Genomic DNA, 13,420 nt, shown 5'->3' with positions numbered 1-13,420 from the left:
ATGACATTAGTTGCTGAACTGGAATACTTTTCGTGCCTTTAGTAAGTGTGTTTCTTGACCCTAAGGTTGCCTTGTACACATCTGGGCTGGATTTAGTCAATTTGTTGATGCTCCCTTTGGCAATTTTTACCATTGCCTCAGCCTTTCTATTTGGCTGGGGAGAATCTGGAGGTAATGTATAGTGATGAAATTCCCAATCATCCTTGAAGTCTCTGAGGTCTTCACTCTTGAATTGAGGGCCAATCTCACTCATCACAATGTTGGGAATGCCTTGACAACTGAAGTGCGCTTTCAGGAATTCTACGATCTTACTGGTAGTAATTGATGTCAACTCATCTAACTTCCAGTAGTTTAAATGACAGTCAACTGTGATGAGATAATCAGTTCCAGTGAGAATGAAGAGGTCCAAGCTTCCTCCATGGTCTGCCTAAGATATCATGAGTCCAGAGAGACTCTTTAGCTTGCTTAGCTTGAAGTTCATTACAAGCACTGCACTGACGGATGTGATCTTTAATCTCATCGCTCATGTTTGGCCAGTAGAGCACTTCTCTTAATTAAAAACAGAAAATGCTGGAAAAGCTCAGCAGGTCTGGCAGCATTTGTGAAGAGTGAATGTTTTGAGTCTAATATGACTCTTCATCAGAACTGGAGAGAGGTAGATATATGATGGGTTTTATGCAGTTGAAAAAAGGTGGAGCGGCAGGTGTAGCAAAATAGAAGGTCAGGGATGGGTTGGAGGTCAGGAGAGATTACGTGACAATGATGTCTTGGAACACAAGATAAACGGAGTGGTAATGATAGTATTAAAGCAGGTATCAAAAGCAGAATAAAGGTCATCACTATCTGAAAGCAAAATTGCAGAAGTGTAAGTTGTGAAGAGGACATAAAGAGAACATAAATGTTAACTCTGGATTTAGGCAAAGGGATTTAGATAGATTAAGTGAGAGAGCAAAATTTGGCAGATGAAGTTTAATGTAGAAAAATGTGACTTGGCAAGAAGAATAGAAAAGCAGTATATGATTAAAAGGAAGAGAGATTACACGGCTCTGTGGTACAAAGGGGTCTGGGTGCCATGGTACATGAATCACAAAAAGTTAGTATGCAGTGTCATGACCTTAAGTCATGAAAGAAACTATGAACTGTTTAAATCAAACCTTCCTTTCTGCTTATTTAAAATGGAATTTTCTGGATGAAACACATGGCTGTTACAGGTCACATGATTTGTGAGCTGGCTATAGTTGGAAACTTCTAACAGTAATGACAGGACAAAGCTCAGCCATCATCCCTGTTGAATCTCACATCTCTCATTTTGTGGGCCCATTACAATCAACGAAACAAGGGAGCAGCAGATAGTCTGATTCCTCAGCCTAGGCTTATAACAAAGAGAGAGCCATCAAAACTCATTATGCCTACAGAGGAACTAATAACCACTATCTATCTCCTAAGGTAAACAATGGATTTTGACCAGAGGCATAGAAACGGATTGTTAACCTGAAATTGACTCATCAATTGGCAACCCCACATGACCTAAGCTCCTTTGGCTTTTGGAAAGCTGTAATGTTACATAATAAAAACAGAAAATGCTGGAAAATCTCAGCATGTCTGGCATCATCTGTGGAGAGAGAAACAGAGTTATCAATTCAAATGACTCTTCTTCAGAGCTGAAGAGAGGTAGAAATGCGATGTATTTTACAGTGTTGAAGTTGGGGGCGGGGGGGTGGGGGTGGGGGGGTGCGGTGGGTGATGGTGGTGGAGCCGGTGAAGCAAACTAGGTCAGAGATAGATGGGAGCTCAGGAGAGATTTGACAATGGTGTTACGGACACAAGACAAAGGGAATGTTAATGGTAGTGTTAAAAGCTAAAGAAGGTGCTAATAGTGACATAAAAGTAAGATAGCAGGAATGTGTTAATAGTAGAACATGGGTTAGCGCCCTGTGAAAACAAAACATAAGAACAAGTCACAGATAGCCCAGTGGGGGAGCAAGTTGGGAAAAAAATATTAAAAGATCAAAATGGAGGACAGAGATCATGGTCTGAAATTATTGAACTCAATGTTAAGTTTAGAAGCTGTAAAGTGCCAAATAGGAAGATAAGGTGTTGTTCCTCCAGTTTGCATTGGGCTTCACTGGAGCATTGCAGCAGGCCAAGGACAGACATGTGGGCATGAGAGTAAGATGGTGAATTGAAATGGCAAGAAATAGGAAAGTTGGGGTCATGCTTGGGGACTGAGTGAAGGTGCTCCCGCAATGTGATCACCCAGTCTGCGTTTAGTCTCCCCAATGTAGAGGAGGCCGCATTGGGAGCAGCGAATACAGTAGTTTAAATTGAATGAGGTGCAAGTGAATTGGTGCTTCAACTGAAAGGAATGTTTGGGTCCTTGGATGGTGAGGGAGGAGGTGGCAAAGGAGCAGGTGTTACACCTTCTGCAATTGCATAGGAAGGTGCTGTGGGAAGGGGATGAGGTATTAGGGGTGATGGAGGAGTGGACCAGGGTGTCACGGTGGAATGGTCCCTACAGAACCCTGACAGGAGACGTGAGGGGAAGATGTGTTTGGTGGTGGCATCCTGCTGGAGTTGCTAGTGGAAATGATGGAGGATGATCCTTTGCATGCAGAGGCTGGTGGGGTGAAAAGTGAGGACAAGGGGAACCTTATCATGGTTCTGGGAGGGAGGGGAATGGGTGAGGGCAGACGTACAGGTAATGGGTCGGACTTGATGAGGGCCCTGTCAACCACAGGGTGAGAGGGGCGGTGTAGAGAACCTTGGCTCAGGAAAAAGGAAGACATGTCAGAAGCACCGTTTTGGAAGGCACAATCATCAGAATAGATGCGACGGAGATGGAGGAACTGGAAGAATGGGATGCATTCTTACAGGAAGCAGGGCGTGAAGAGCGATAGTTGAGATAGCTGTGGGAGTCAGTGGGCTTGTAATAAATATTGTTAGACAGTCTATCACCAGAAATGGAGACAGAGAAGTCAAGGAAGGGAAGGGAAGTGCCAGAGATGGACCATGAGAACATGAAAGAGGGGTGGAAATTGGAGGCAAAATCAATAAACTTTTCCAGGTCCAGACAAGAGCATGAAGCATCGCTGATACAGTCATCGATGTACCAGGAAAAGAGTCGTGGGAGGGGACCTGAGTAGGGCTGGAACAAGGAATGTTCCATATACCCCACAGAAAGACAGGTATAATATTACATCCCTGGACTCCCAAGTCAGTGTGCTGTTAAACATCCAGCCTCTCAACACCAAAGTCGGACTTCAGGTTAACAAAAAAGCCTGCCTCAAGTCTAAACCTCCTCAAGGCCTGCTTCTCTGGAAGATTCTTGCCATTGCCTGTAGAGTGGACTAAGTCTCTAGATACCAACTTCATCTTACAGTACGACCACCAACTTTGAAGGAATTCGGCAACTCCTGCTTTCAGTTAACAGAATCCTTCTGAACTTTACCTTTTACATGAAGGAACCTCAGTAGACTCTGACATTCACGCGAATTAATATCCATATCTTTGGTTTTTTTTTGTTTTAAGTTATTCCTGGTTGTAAAACTATTTTCTTTCCTATCTCCTTCTTGTGTGCTTGTGTGTGTGTGTATGTAATTGTGATGATCGACTCCAGGTTTGAATGTATGAATAAATACTTCTGATTTAACCCTAAAGAGTTTGCTACGAGTCACATTCAAATTGACCTCACAAATAGAGGGTCTGGGGAAAGACACCACAGCCTATTTCAAAAATTAAAACACCTCTGCTTACAGACAGATGGCAAGAAAAATAAAAGAGTTCAGTTCGCTTCTCTCCCCTGACCATAACAGTAGGTACAACATGTAATCGGGAAAGCAAATAGAAGGTTATTGTTTATTGCAAGGGCACTTCAATATAAAAGTAGGGAAGTTTTGCTACAGCTGTACAGGCTGTTGGTGAAGCCACATCTGGAGTACTGTGTACAGTTTTGATCTCCTTATTTAAGAAAGGATATAATTGTATGTATGTTCATAGGAGCTGGCACAGGAAAATTCAAAGCCATTGTGACTCACCCAGCTGTTGATGTTCTGTACAAAATTGCAGAGCAAAGTTTTAATTATTCTCCACTGTTTTTTTAAATCTGCTGGCTCTCTTATAGCAAATATAATCCATTCCATCCCAACTGCTCACTTTTGACACCATGGGCAGAATTTTGTCCTCATCGGGCGGGCTCAGCGGGGGCAGTCGGGAGCCTGACCACCATGGGCTGGACCCCGATTTCACGCTGCTGGGCCAATTAAGGCCCGCCCAGTGCAAAACGCAAGCAGCAGCGCTCAGCACTGCCTGTGTATGGGGAGGGTGAGGGCGAGAGTGTAAGTTCATGTATGTGTGTGAGTGCACGCTGGAAAAAAAAAAGCTCCCTGAGGCACAGAGTTGCCTTAGGGAGATGACGAGTTTTGAACATTAAAAATAAAGATTTTCAAAACGTTATAAAACGAGTCCCCTCATGTGATTCTGTCACATGAGCAGAAGCATGTTATTAATGAAATGTTATCATTTTTATTTTATTTTTATTTGCTGTTGGAAACCTCATCCCATCCATGGATGAGGTTTCGTAAAAAATTTAAACGCTGTTTGGCCTTTTCGCCTGTCCGCCAACCGTAAGGTTGGGCAGGCAGCAAAATATTTCTTTTAATTACAACTTTAATGGCCTTAACAGGCCTTTTAATTGTCGGTGGGCGCACTGCCGACTCCCGCACACACCCGCCGACCAAAATAACAGAACAGCGTATAGGATACACATCAAGAATGCCCACCACAGCAGAAAGGGGATACTCGCAGATAGAAAAAGAAGGCCTGTCAATCATCTTTGGTGTCAAGAAATTTCACCAGTACGTACACGGCTGTGTCATTTCAGACCACAAGCCATTGCTAGGATTGTTCAGCAAGGACAAGGCTATACCGCCCATAGCCTCAGCAAGAATACAAAATGTGCTTTAGTCCTGGCAGCATATGAGTATACCTTTGCACACAGGCCTAGCAATCAAATCACGAACACCAATGCCCTTAGTCATTTGTCTTTACTAGAAAATGATGAGGACATCCGAGTTCCACAGGAACTTGTTTTATTGCTAGATTTCTTAGATCCCTCGCCAGTACGCATTTGACAGATCAGAGACGGGACAAGTCGGGACCCAAGTCTTATCTCAAATATGAGAACAAGTGCTTCATCGTTGGTCACAAGAGCCTATATCTGATGAGTTGAAACCATACTTTAACAGAAGACATGAAATAACAGCCAGGATGGCATCTTATTGTGGGGAGCGCAAGTCATAGTACCTCCAAAGGGAAGAGAGCCACTGTTAATTGAACTACACAGTGCACATTCAGGGATATCCCGAATGAAGACTATAGCTCGCAGCTACCTGTGGCGGCCTGGGATGGATGGACGGACGTACTGTGTGCAATGACAGCAACTGCAAAAGTTGCCTTCAACAGCTCTGTTACATCCTTGGGAGTGGCCAGGAAGACCATGGGTGCAGTTACACATTGACTATGTGAGACCTTTCATGGGAACAATGTGTCTGCTCATTGTTGATGCCCACTCAAAATGGATGGACATATATGAGGTGAAGTCACCAATGTCTTCTGCTACAATTGAGAAGTTACATCAAAGTTTTGCCATTAACAGATTACCAGAAGTAATCGTTTTTGATAATGTCACGGCATTTATGAGTGCTGAATTTCAGCGGTTTATCAGCCTCAATGGCAGCATTCATGTAAAAGCTCCACTGCACCATCCTTCCTCAAATGGACTGGCCAAGAGGGCGGTTCAAACATTCAAGGCAGGCATGAAGAAGCTAACTGGAGACTCCTTAGCAGCCAAGCTAGCACGCTTTCTTTTCCATTTTAGGACCACCTCTCACACAACAACTGGTGTCACATCTGCTGAGTTATTAATGAAATGGCATCTCAGGACGAGATTGAGCTTAATAATGCCAAATTTAGAGGGATGGTGGAAAGGAGTCAGGGAAGTCGAAAAACTAGACACGACTGGCAGAGTCATGAGAGGAAATTTACTGTGGGAGAGATGGTGTACATGAAGAACTTTGGAGAAGGACCAAAGTGGTTACCGGGTGAAATAAGTGCAGTGACTGGACATCTATCTTACCGCATGGAGGTGGAAGGCTGAATCATATGGAGGCATGTGGATTATCTAAGGAAGAGAGAAACAAGTCACCAAGAATTGATCCCACCAGTGTTTATGACTGGGTCAGCATTTCCTATTGAACGAACTCAACCCAGTACAGACATGTCTGATGTTCCTGTAAGACTTGAGGATTGACAGATCTGCAGGTGCCCACTGAAGCACCTGATGTTCAGGCAACTCCGGAAAAGGAAGTTCCTGACAAAGCATCTGAAGCTGTAGTGCTGAGACACTCCACACACATTAGGAAACCCGCAGGAAGACTGAATTTGTAAATTGCTTACCAGTGTAAATATTTTGTTGTCTTAAGAAAATTGTACTTGTAAATAGAAAATGTATATTCGAGTAAAGGGGGAGGGATGTGGTAATTATGGTTTTATCTAATGTGTAATATACCTTTAAGAGGAATGCTGTTGAGGAAGATCACATGATCTTAGTACCCAGTGGGAGAGTAGCACAGGGCTACCTTTGTAGTTAGTAGTTAGTAGTCAGTAGTGTAGAGATAGATTTGGAGTTGAAAGCACAAAGTTGTTGCTGCTGAGTACCTTGTAAATAAACTTAAAGTTTCCACCCAAGAAGTGTCTGCAGATCAACTCTATCAATGGTATCAACTTGGCCACCACTCACAAAGGTAACAAAGGCATGGAAGACAGTATTGGAGGATGGTAGTGTGATCAACTGTGCAAAGGCTGTAGACAGAGAAGGATGAGAAGGGATAGTTTGCCTTTGTCACGGTCAAAGAGGGTGTCATTTATGTTGTTATATCCCTTTAAGGAATATCAGTATGACATCACGAGAAGGAAAATGTGTCATGTGATCAAGTCTTAGTTTCACTTTTGCTTTGAGTAGAGCACACACAGAGCTCTGATGCTTTCAAACTTTATATCAATGTACAACTGTTCTCATGTGCCTAGTCTTAATAAATAAACCCACACCATATTTGCCCAATCCCTAATGAGTAATTGGTGCCGTGTGTCTTGTACAATAAATAAGCCAAAGGTATTATATCATTTTGCCAACATGACATGGTGATCAGTGATGGTAAGACAGGTGGCAGCAAGATTAAGCACAGGTATGACATGGTGAACAGCCTTAGATCATGCTACATGACATGAGAAGACCCTTGACACAATCACAGCATCAGAGAGTGTTGAAAACACAGTGTGATGACTGCGAAGAAAAGCTTTGGAGACACAGTGCCGAGCTAGTGCTCAAGTAAAGAGCTGGTAAGCAGACAGGTCCCTCATGGGGAGATTGCAGCATGTAGCCTGTCAGTTGTGTGAGTGGGACAGCGTGTTGAGAGGACCAGCACCGGCTTAGCTCAGTCAGGAGAGGGGAGTGACCAGGGTGTGGGCCGGATCGAGTGGATCCAGTCTTAGCTTGACTTTTGCTTTGAGCAGAGCACACAGACAGCTCTGATGCCTTCAGGCTTTATTCCTATGTAGAACAGTTGTCATATGCCTAGACTTAATAAATGAAGCCACAACATATTTACCCAATCCCTTAAGACTGATGCCTTGTGTCTTGTACAGTAAATAAGCCCAAGGTATATCAGAATATTATGTTAGAACATGACAATTTGTAACAATGATCAAGCCATTTCAGTATTATGAAAATTGTATAAACCTGATTGGAGGGATTCAAATATGGAGTTTTGGGAAAGTTGAGCATGAATTTGGGAGGCAATAACACATTCAAGGACTTTGAAGAGGAAAAAGAGATTAGAGATGGGAAGGTAGTTGGCAAAGATGAATGGGGTCAAAGGTTGTTTTTTTTTGAGGAGAGGGGTGATGAAAGTAGATTTGAAGGAGAGAGAGAGACAGACTTGAGGAGAGGGGTCCATTAACAAGGAAAGTTAGGTGGTCAGTAGTTTAGGAATGGGTTGAGAAAGAGCAGGAGATGGGTCTCAAGGACAAGATGAACTCAACGAGGGCATGAGAGGCATTAAAAGAGAAACTAGGAAGGGATAGAAATTCAGAGCTAGAGTAGCCTTAGAGGAAGCTTAGTCCAGTGGGGTAGGGGCAAGGAGAGAAGTGACAGAAGTGCCTGATCAGATGGTCTCAATCTTAATGACAAAGAAATTCATGAGCACTTCTTGTTGGAGGTTAGGGTGGAGGAGACAGTGAAGAGATGTTTAAGAAGATTGTTTGAGTGTTGAAAAGAAGCTGGGGATTATCTTTAAATTCCCGGATGATCCTGGAATAGTGAACAGTTTTCTTTTGCTCAAGAGAGCAAGACCAGATAGTGCTTTCTGTTGTCCAGCCAGATCTGGTGCTGAATGGCTAAAATGGCTGTCTGCAATATCTGTTCAAGTCTGTTCCCTTTGGACTTAAGGGAGTGGAGATAAGGGTCATACCAGGAGGGTCACAAGAGCAAGAGGGAGCGATGGTTTTAATGGGGACGCGGGTGCCTAAGGTGGAGATGAGGGTTTGGTTGAGCAGATAGGTAGCAGTAGAAATGTCATGGTGAATGGAGGGACAAAGGTTACATCATTGGAAATTTGAAAGTGCAGTTCTAAGTGAATCAGGAAGAGATTTTTCTAGGGACAAGTACAGAAGGAAGTAGAGTTTGGAAGGGGAAATGGAGTGTGGGTAGAGAAGAATACAAGGAAGTGATCAGACCTTTTCTGTGATTGTCTCTATAGTAATATCATAAACATTTTTTTAAGTGCTTAACGTACATCTCTGAGATGCCAGCTGACCAACAGTTGTCTTCATCCTGACACCAGTGAAAATAAGTGCTGTGGAAACTCTTTGCATAATGATTTACGAGTAGTCCTCGACTAGTGTCATTTGCTGTTAATTGACTGATGTCCTGTGAAATGTCACGCTGAAGCTGTACAGCTTTTATGATGGAAATACATGATTCTTGGTCCAGACACACTTTGATTAAATACTATGTTCGTTTTTGATTAGTAAAGAACAATGAAGTTTGGAGGAGGTGTTGCGATGGATGACAGGGCTGATCCATAGTGCTAAGAGGTCTGTCATTTTTTTAAAAGTCTTAAAAGCCTTCTGTCTTGAAAGAAGATGAACAAAAGGGGACTTTACAAATGCATCTAGGATAGCAGTTAATAGAAAAGATTAATTTGGAGGGCTACTTCAAGTTAAACCACTATAGGTCAAAGTATAATTTAATCAAAAACAAGTTCAGGAATGGTGTTAATAAGCAATTATTCACACTGCTAATGCTTGGAAGGATTTTAAAAAATGAATGTCATTGGCTTTTTTGACTTGACTGAGAGTTCGCTGCTTATATTATTTTTTATTAGATGAAGAAGCTGTCAACAATGGTGGACAGCTGCCTGCAGTAGTAATGGATCCCAGTGGCCCCCCTCACATGGCTTCATACTTGCTGGCCACCCTTTGTTGCTTGTACTCAAATTTGCATATATTTCTTTAATTTGTTGCTAGCAGGACAAGCCATAAGTCTTGAAATGCCTATCCACCTATTAACATGCATTAAATCAGCTCAGATCCTGGGGCTATTTTGGGCAAAAATGTGTCATAACATCAAGGTCATACAGCTCATAAGGAAGCCATTCAGCCCATCAAGTCCATGCCAGCTCTCTGTAGAGCAATCCAATCATTCCCATTCCCTCACTCTATCCCCATAGTCCTGCCGGTTTATTTACCTAAAATACCCATCCAATTTCCCTTGGAGATCATTCATTGTCTCCACTTCTACCACCCTCATAGACAGTGAGTTGCAGATCATTACTATTTGCTGTGTAAAAAAGTTATTTCTCACATCCCCATTGCACCTCTTGCCCAAAACTTTAAATCTGTATCCTCTGGTCCTTGTATCACCAACTAATAGGAAAACAGATTTTCTTTGTCTACCTAGTCTTTTTTTTTTATTCCTTCGTGGGATGCGGGCTTTGCTGGCTGGGCCAGCATTTATTGTCCATTCCTAGTTGCCCTTGAGAAGATGGTGGTGAGCTGCCTTCTTGACTGCTGCAGTCCATGTGGTGTAGGCACACACACAGTGTTGTTAGGGAGGGAGTTCCAGGATTTTGATCCAGCGACAGTGAAGGAACGGCAATATATTTCCAATTCAGGATGGTGAGTGACTTGGAGGGGAACTTCCAGGTGGTGATGTTCCCATGTGTCTGCTGCCCTTGTCCTCCACAGTAGCAGTTGTGGGTTTGGAAGTTGCTGTCTAAGGAGCTTTGGTGAATTCCCGCAGTGGATCTTGTAGGTGATACACACTGCTGCTACTGTGCATCGGTGGTGGAAGGAGTGAATGTTTTGTGGATGTGATGCCAATCAAGTGGGCTGCTTTGCCCTGGATGATGTCAAGCTTCTAGAGTGTTGTGGGAGCTGCACTCATCCAGATAAATGGAGAGTATTCCATCACACTCCTGACTTGTGTCTTGTAGATGGTAGACAGGCTTTGGAGAGTCAGGTGAGTTACTCGCCACAGGATTCCTAGCCTCTGACCTACTCTTGTAGCCACATTATTTATTTGGCTAGTCCAGTTCAGTTTCTGGTCAATGGTAACCCCAGGATGTTAAAAGTGGAGGATTCAGTGATGGTAATGCCATTGAACATCAAGGGGCAATGGTTAGATTCTCTCTTGTTGGAGATAGTCATTGCCTGGCACTTGTGTGGCGTAAATGTTACTTGCCACTTGTCAGCCCCAGCCTGGGTATTGTCCAGGCCTTGCTGCATTTGAACATGGACTGCTTCAGTATCTGAGGAGTCGCGAATGGTGCTGAACATTGTGCAATCATCAGCGAACACCCCCACTTCTGACGTTATGATGGAAGGAAGATCATTGATAAAGCATCTAAGGATGGTCAGGCCTAGGGCACTACCCTGAGGAACTCCTGCAGTGATGTCCTGGAGCTGAGAGAACTGACCTCCAACAACCACAACCATCTATCTAAACCTGTCAAATTCTTGTACACCTCCATCAAATTTCATGTCAATCTCCTTTGCTTCAAGGAGAACAACCCCAGCTTCTCCAACCTAACTTGGTAGCCAAAATCCCTCATCCCTGGAATCATTCTGGTAAATCTCCTCTGCATCCTTTCAAGGACCCTCACATCATCTACTTATGTGCTATTATTTTGTTATGGTCACATACCAAATTACCGGCGCTGCACATTTACACAAATTTTGCGTGTGTTAACTATAGCACAGGTTAATTTTACACATATAATGCATCTAGAAGCAGTTTTGCAGTGTTGCGTAGGCTGACTAGAGGTAGGGCTGAAACTGCCCAGTTCATTTCAAATAAACTCTCACAGCTTGAATTCCATCCACCTGGGAATTCAGATCTAGGTTTCAAAGAATAGTTTTTTTTTTAAATATGTATTTATGATTCCATCATGATCCATGTTGGTCACAAAATGTTCTGTGAGTATATAGCGTAGTGGTACTTTCATTTTGGATAGACTAGGTTGCCTGAAATGGGTCTAAATAAGGTCAGATTGGAGAGAATGAAGCCACTGCCCTTTTGTTGTTTCACTTTAACATAGCTCCATTATCAGCTGGCAGGTGACTTGCTTGCTGAGGGACAACACAGATGATGTTGATTTTCCCCTTATTATACGATATTCTGTTTCCATGGGAAATCTCACTTAGCAACCAGGTCAAGAACTGATGACACTCTTCACATTTATGACTCTATTTCAGTGCAAAGCAATGCTGAAACATTAACCAATGATCTCAGGGGTTTGATATTAATGTCCCCATCACTTTGTCAATAAGTCATTAGTTTTACATTTTCTGTATTCCTTCTTTTTATTATATCATTATTACAAAGCTGTAGATAGAATCATAGAATAATTGAATCATTATAAGACAGAAGAAGGCTATTCAGCCTGTATAGTCCGTGCCAGCCCTCTGCAGGAGCGACACAGCTCGTTCCATTCCCCTGACTTTTCCCTGCAACCCTGCAAATTTTTTCCCTTCTGATAATTAACCAATTCCATTTTGAAAGCCATGACTGCCACCACCACACTCTCAGGCAATGCATTCCAGGTCCTAACCACTCGGTGCATTATTTGTTTTTTATCTCATGTTCTTCTGTTAATCACTTGACCCTCTCCCCAATGGGACTAGTTTCTCCCTATTTACTCTGTCCACACCCCTTGTGATTTTGAACACGTCTAACAAATCTCTTCTCAACCTTCTCTTCTGTATGGTGAACAACACCAGCTTTTCTAATCTATCCATGTAACGGAAGTCTCTCATCCTTGAATCATTCTTGTAAATCTTTTCTGCATCCTCTCCAATGCCTTCACATCTTTCCTAAAGTGTGGTGCCCAGAATTGTGCACAATACTCCAGTTGATGCTGAACCAATGTTTTGTAAAAGTTCACCATAACCTCCTTGCTTTTTCACCCTATGCCTCTATTTATAAAGCCCAAGATCCCGGATGTCTTATTAACTGATTTCTCAACTTGCCCTGCTACCTTCACTCATTTCTGCACATACACCCTCAGGTCCATCTGCTCCTGCATCCCCTACAGGATTTTATCCTTTACTTTATGTTGACTTTCCTTGTTGTTCCGACAAAAATATATCACTTCAACTTCTCAGCATTAAGTTTCATCTGCCATGTGTCTGCCCATTCCACCAGCCTGTCTGTGCCCTCTTGAAGTCTATCACTATCCTCCTCAGAATTCACAATACTTCCATGTTTTGTGTCAGCTGAAAATTTTGAAATTGTGCCCTGTACACCAAGCCAAGGCTATTAATATATATCAAGAAAAGCAGTAGTGCTAATATTGACTCCTGAGGAATCCACTATATACCTTTCTCCAGTTCAAAAAACAAGCATTCACCACTATTTTCTGCTTACTATCACTCAGCCAACTTCAAACCCATTCTGCCACTGTACCTTATATTCCATGAACTTCAACTTGGCTGACAAGCCTGTTATGTGACACCTTATCAAATGTCTTTTGGAAGTGCATGTACACCACATCAACATTATCATCTACCCTCCATTACCTAATCGAAAAACTCAATCAAGTTAGTTAAGCATGATTTGCTCTTAACAAATCCATGCTGGATTTTCTTAATAAATCAATATATGTCCCAGTGACAGTTAATTTTGTCCCAAATTATCATAAAACCTTTCCCACATAGAGGTTAAACTGACTGGCCAATTTATTCTTACACCCTTTTTTGAACAGGCTTGTAATATTTCCAATTCTGCAGTCCCCTGTATCTAAGCCGAACTGGAAAATTATGGCTAGTGTTTCTGTAGTGTCCACCCTTATATCCCTAAGTATCC

This window comes from Cetorhinus maximus, chromosome 2, assembly GCF_964194155.1.
Source record: "Cetorhinus maximus chromosome 2, sCetMax3.hap1.1, whole genome shotgun sequence".
In the NCBI taxonomy this organism is placed as follows: Eukaryota; Metazoa; Chordata; class Chondrichthyes; order Lamniformes; family Cetorhinidae; genus Cetorhinus; species Cetorhinus maximus.
Note: the sequence above shows the minus strand (reverse complement) of the source record.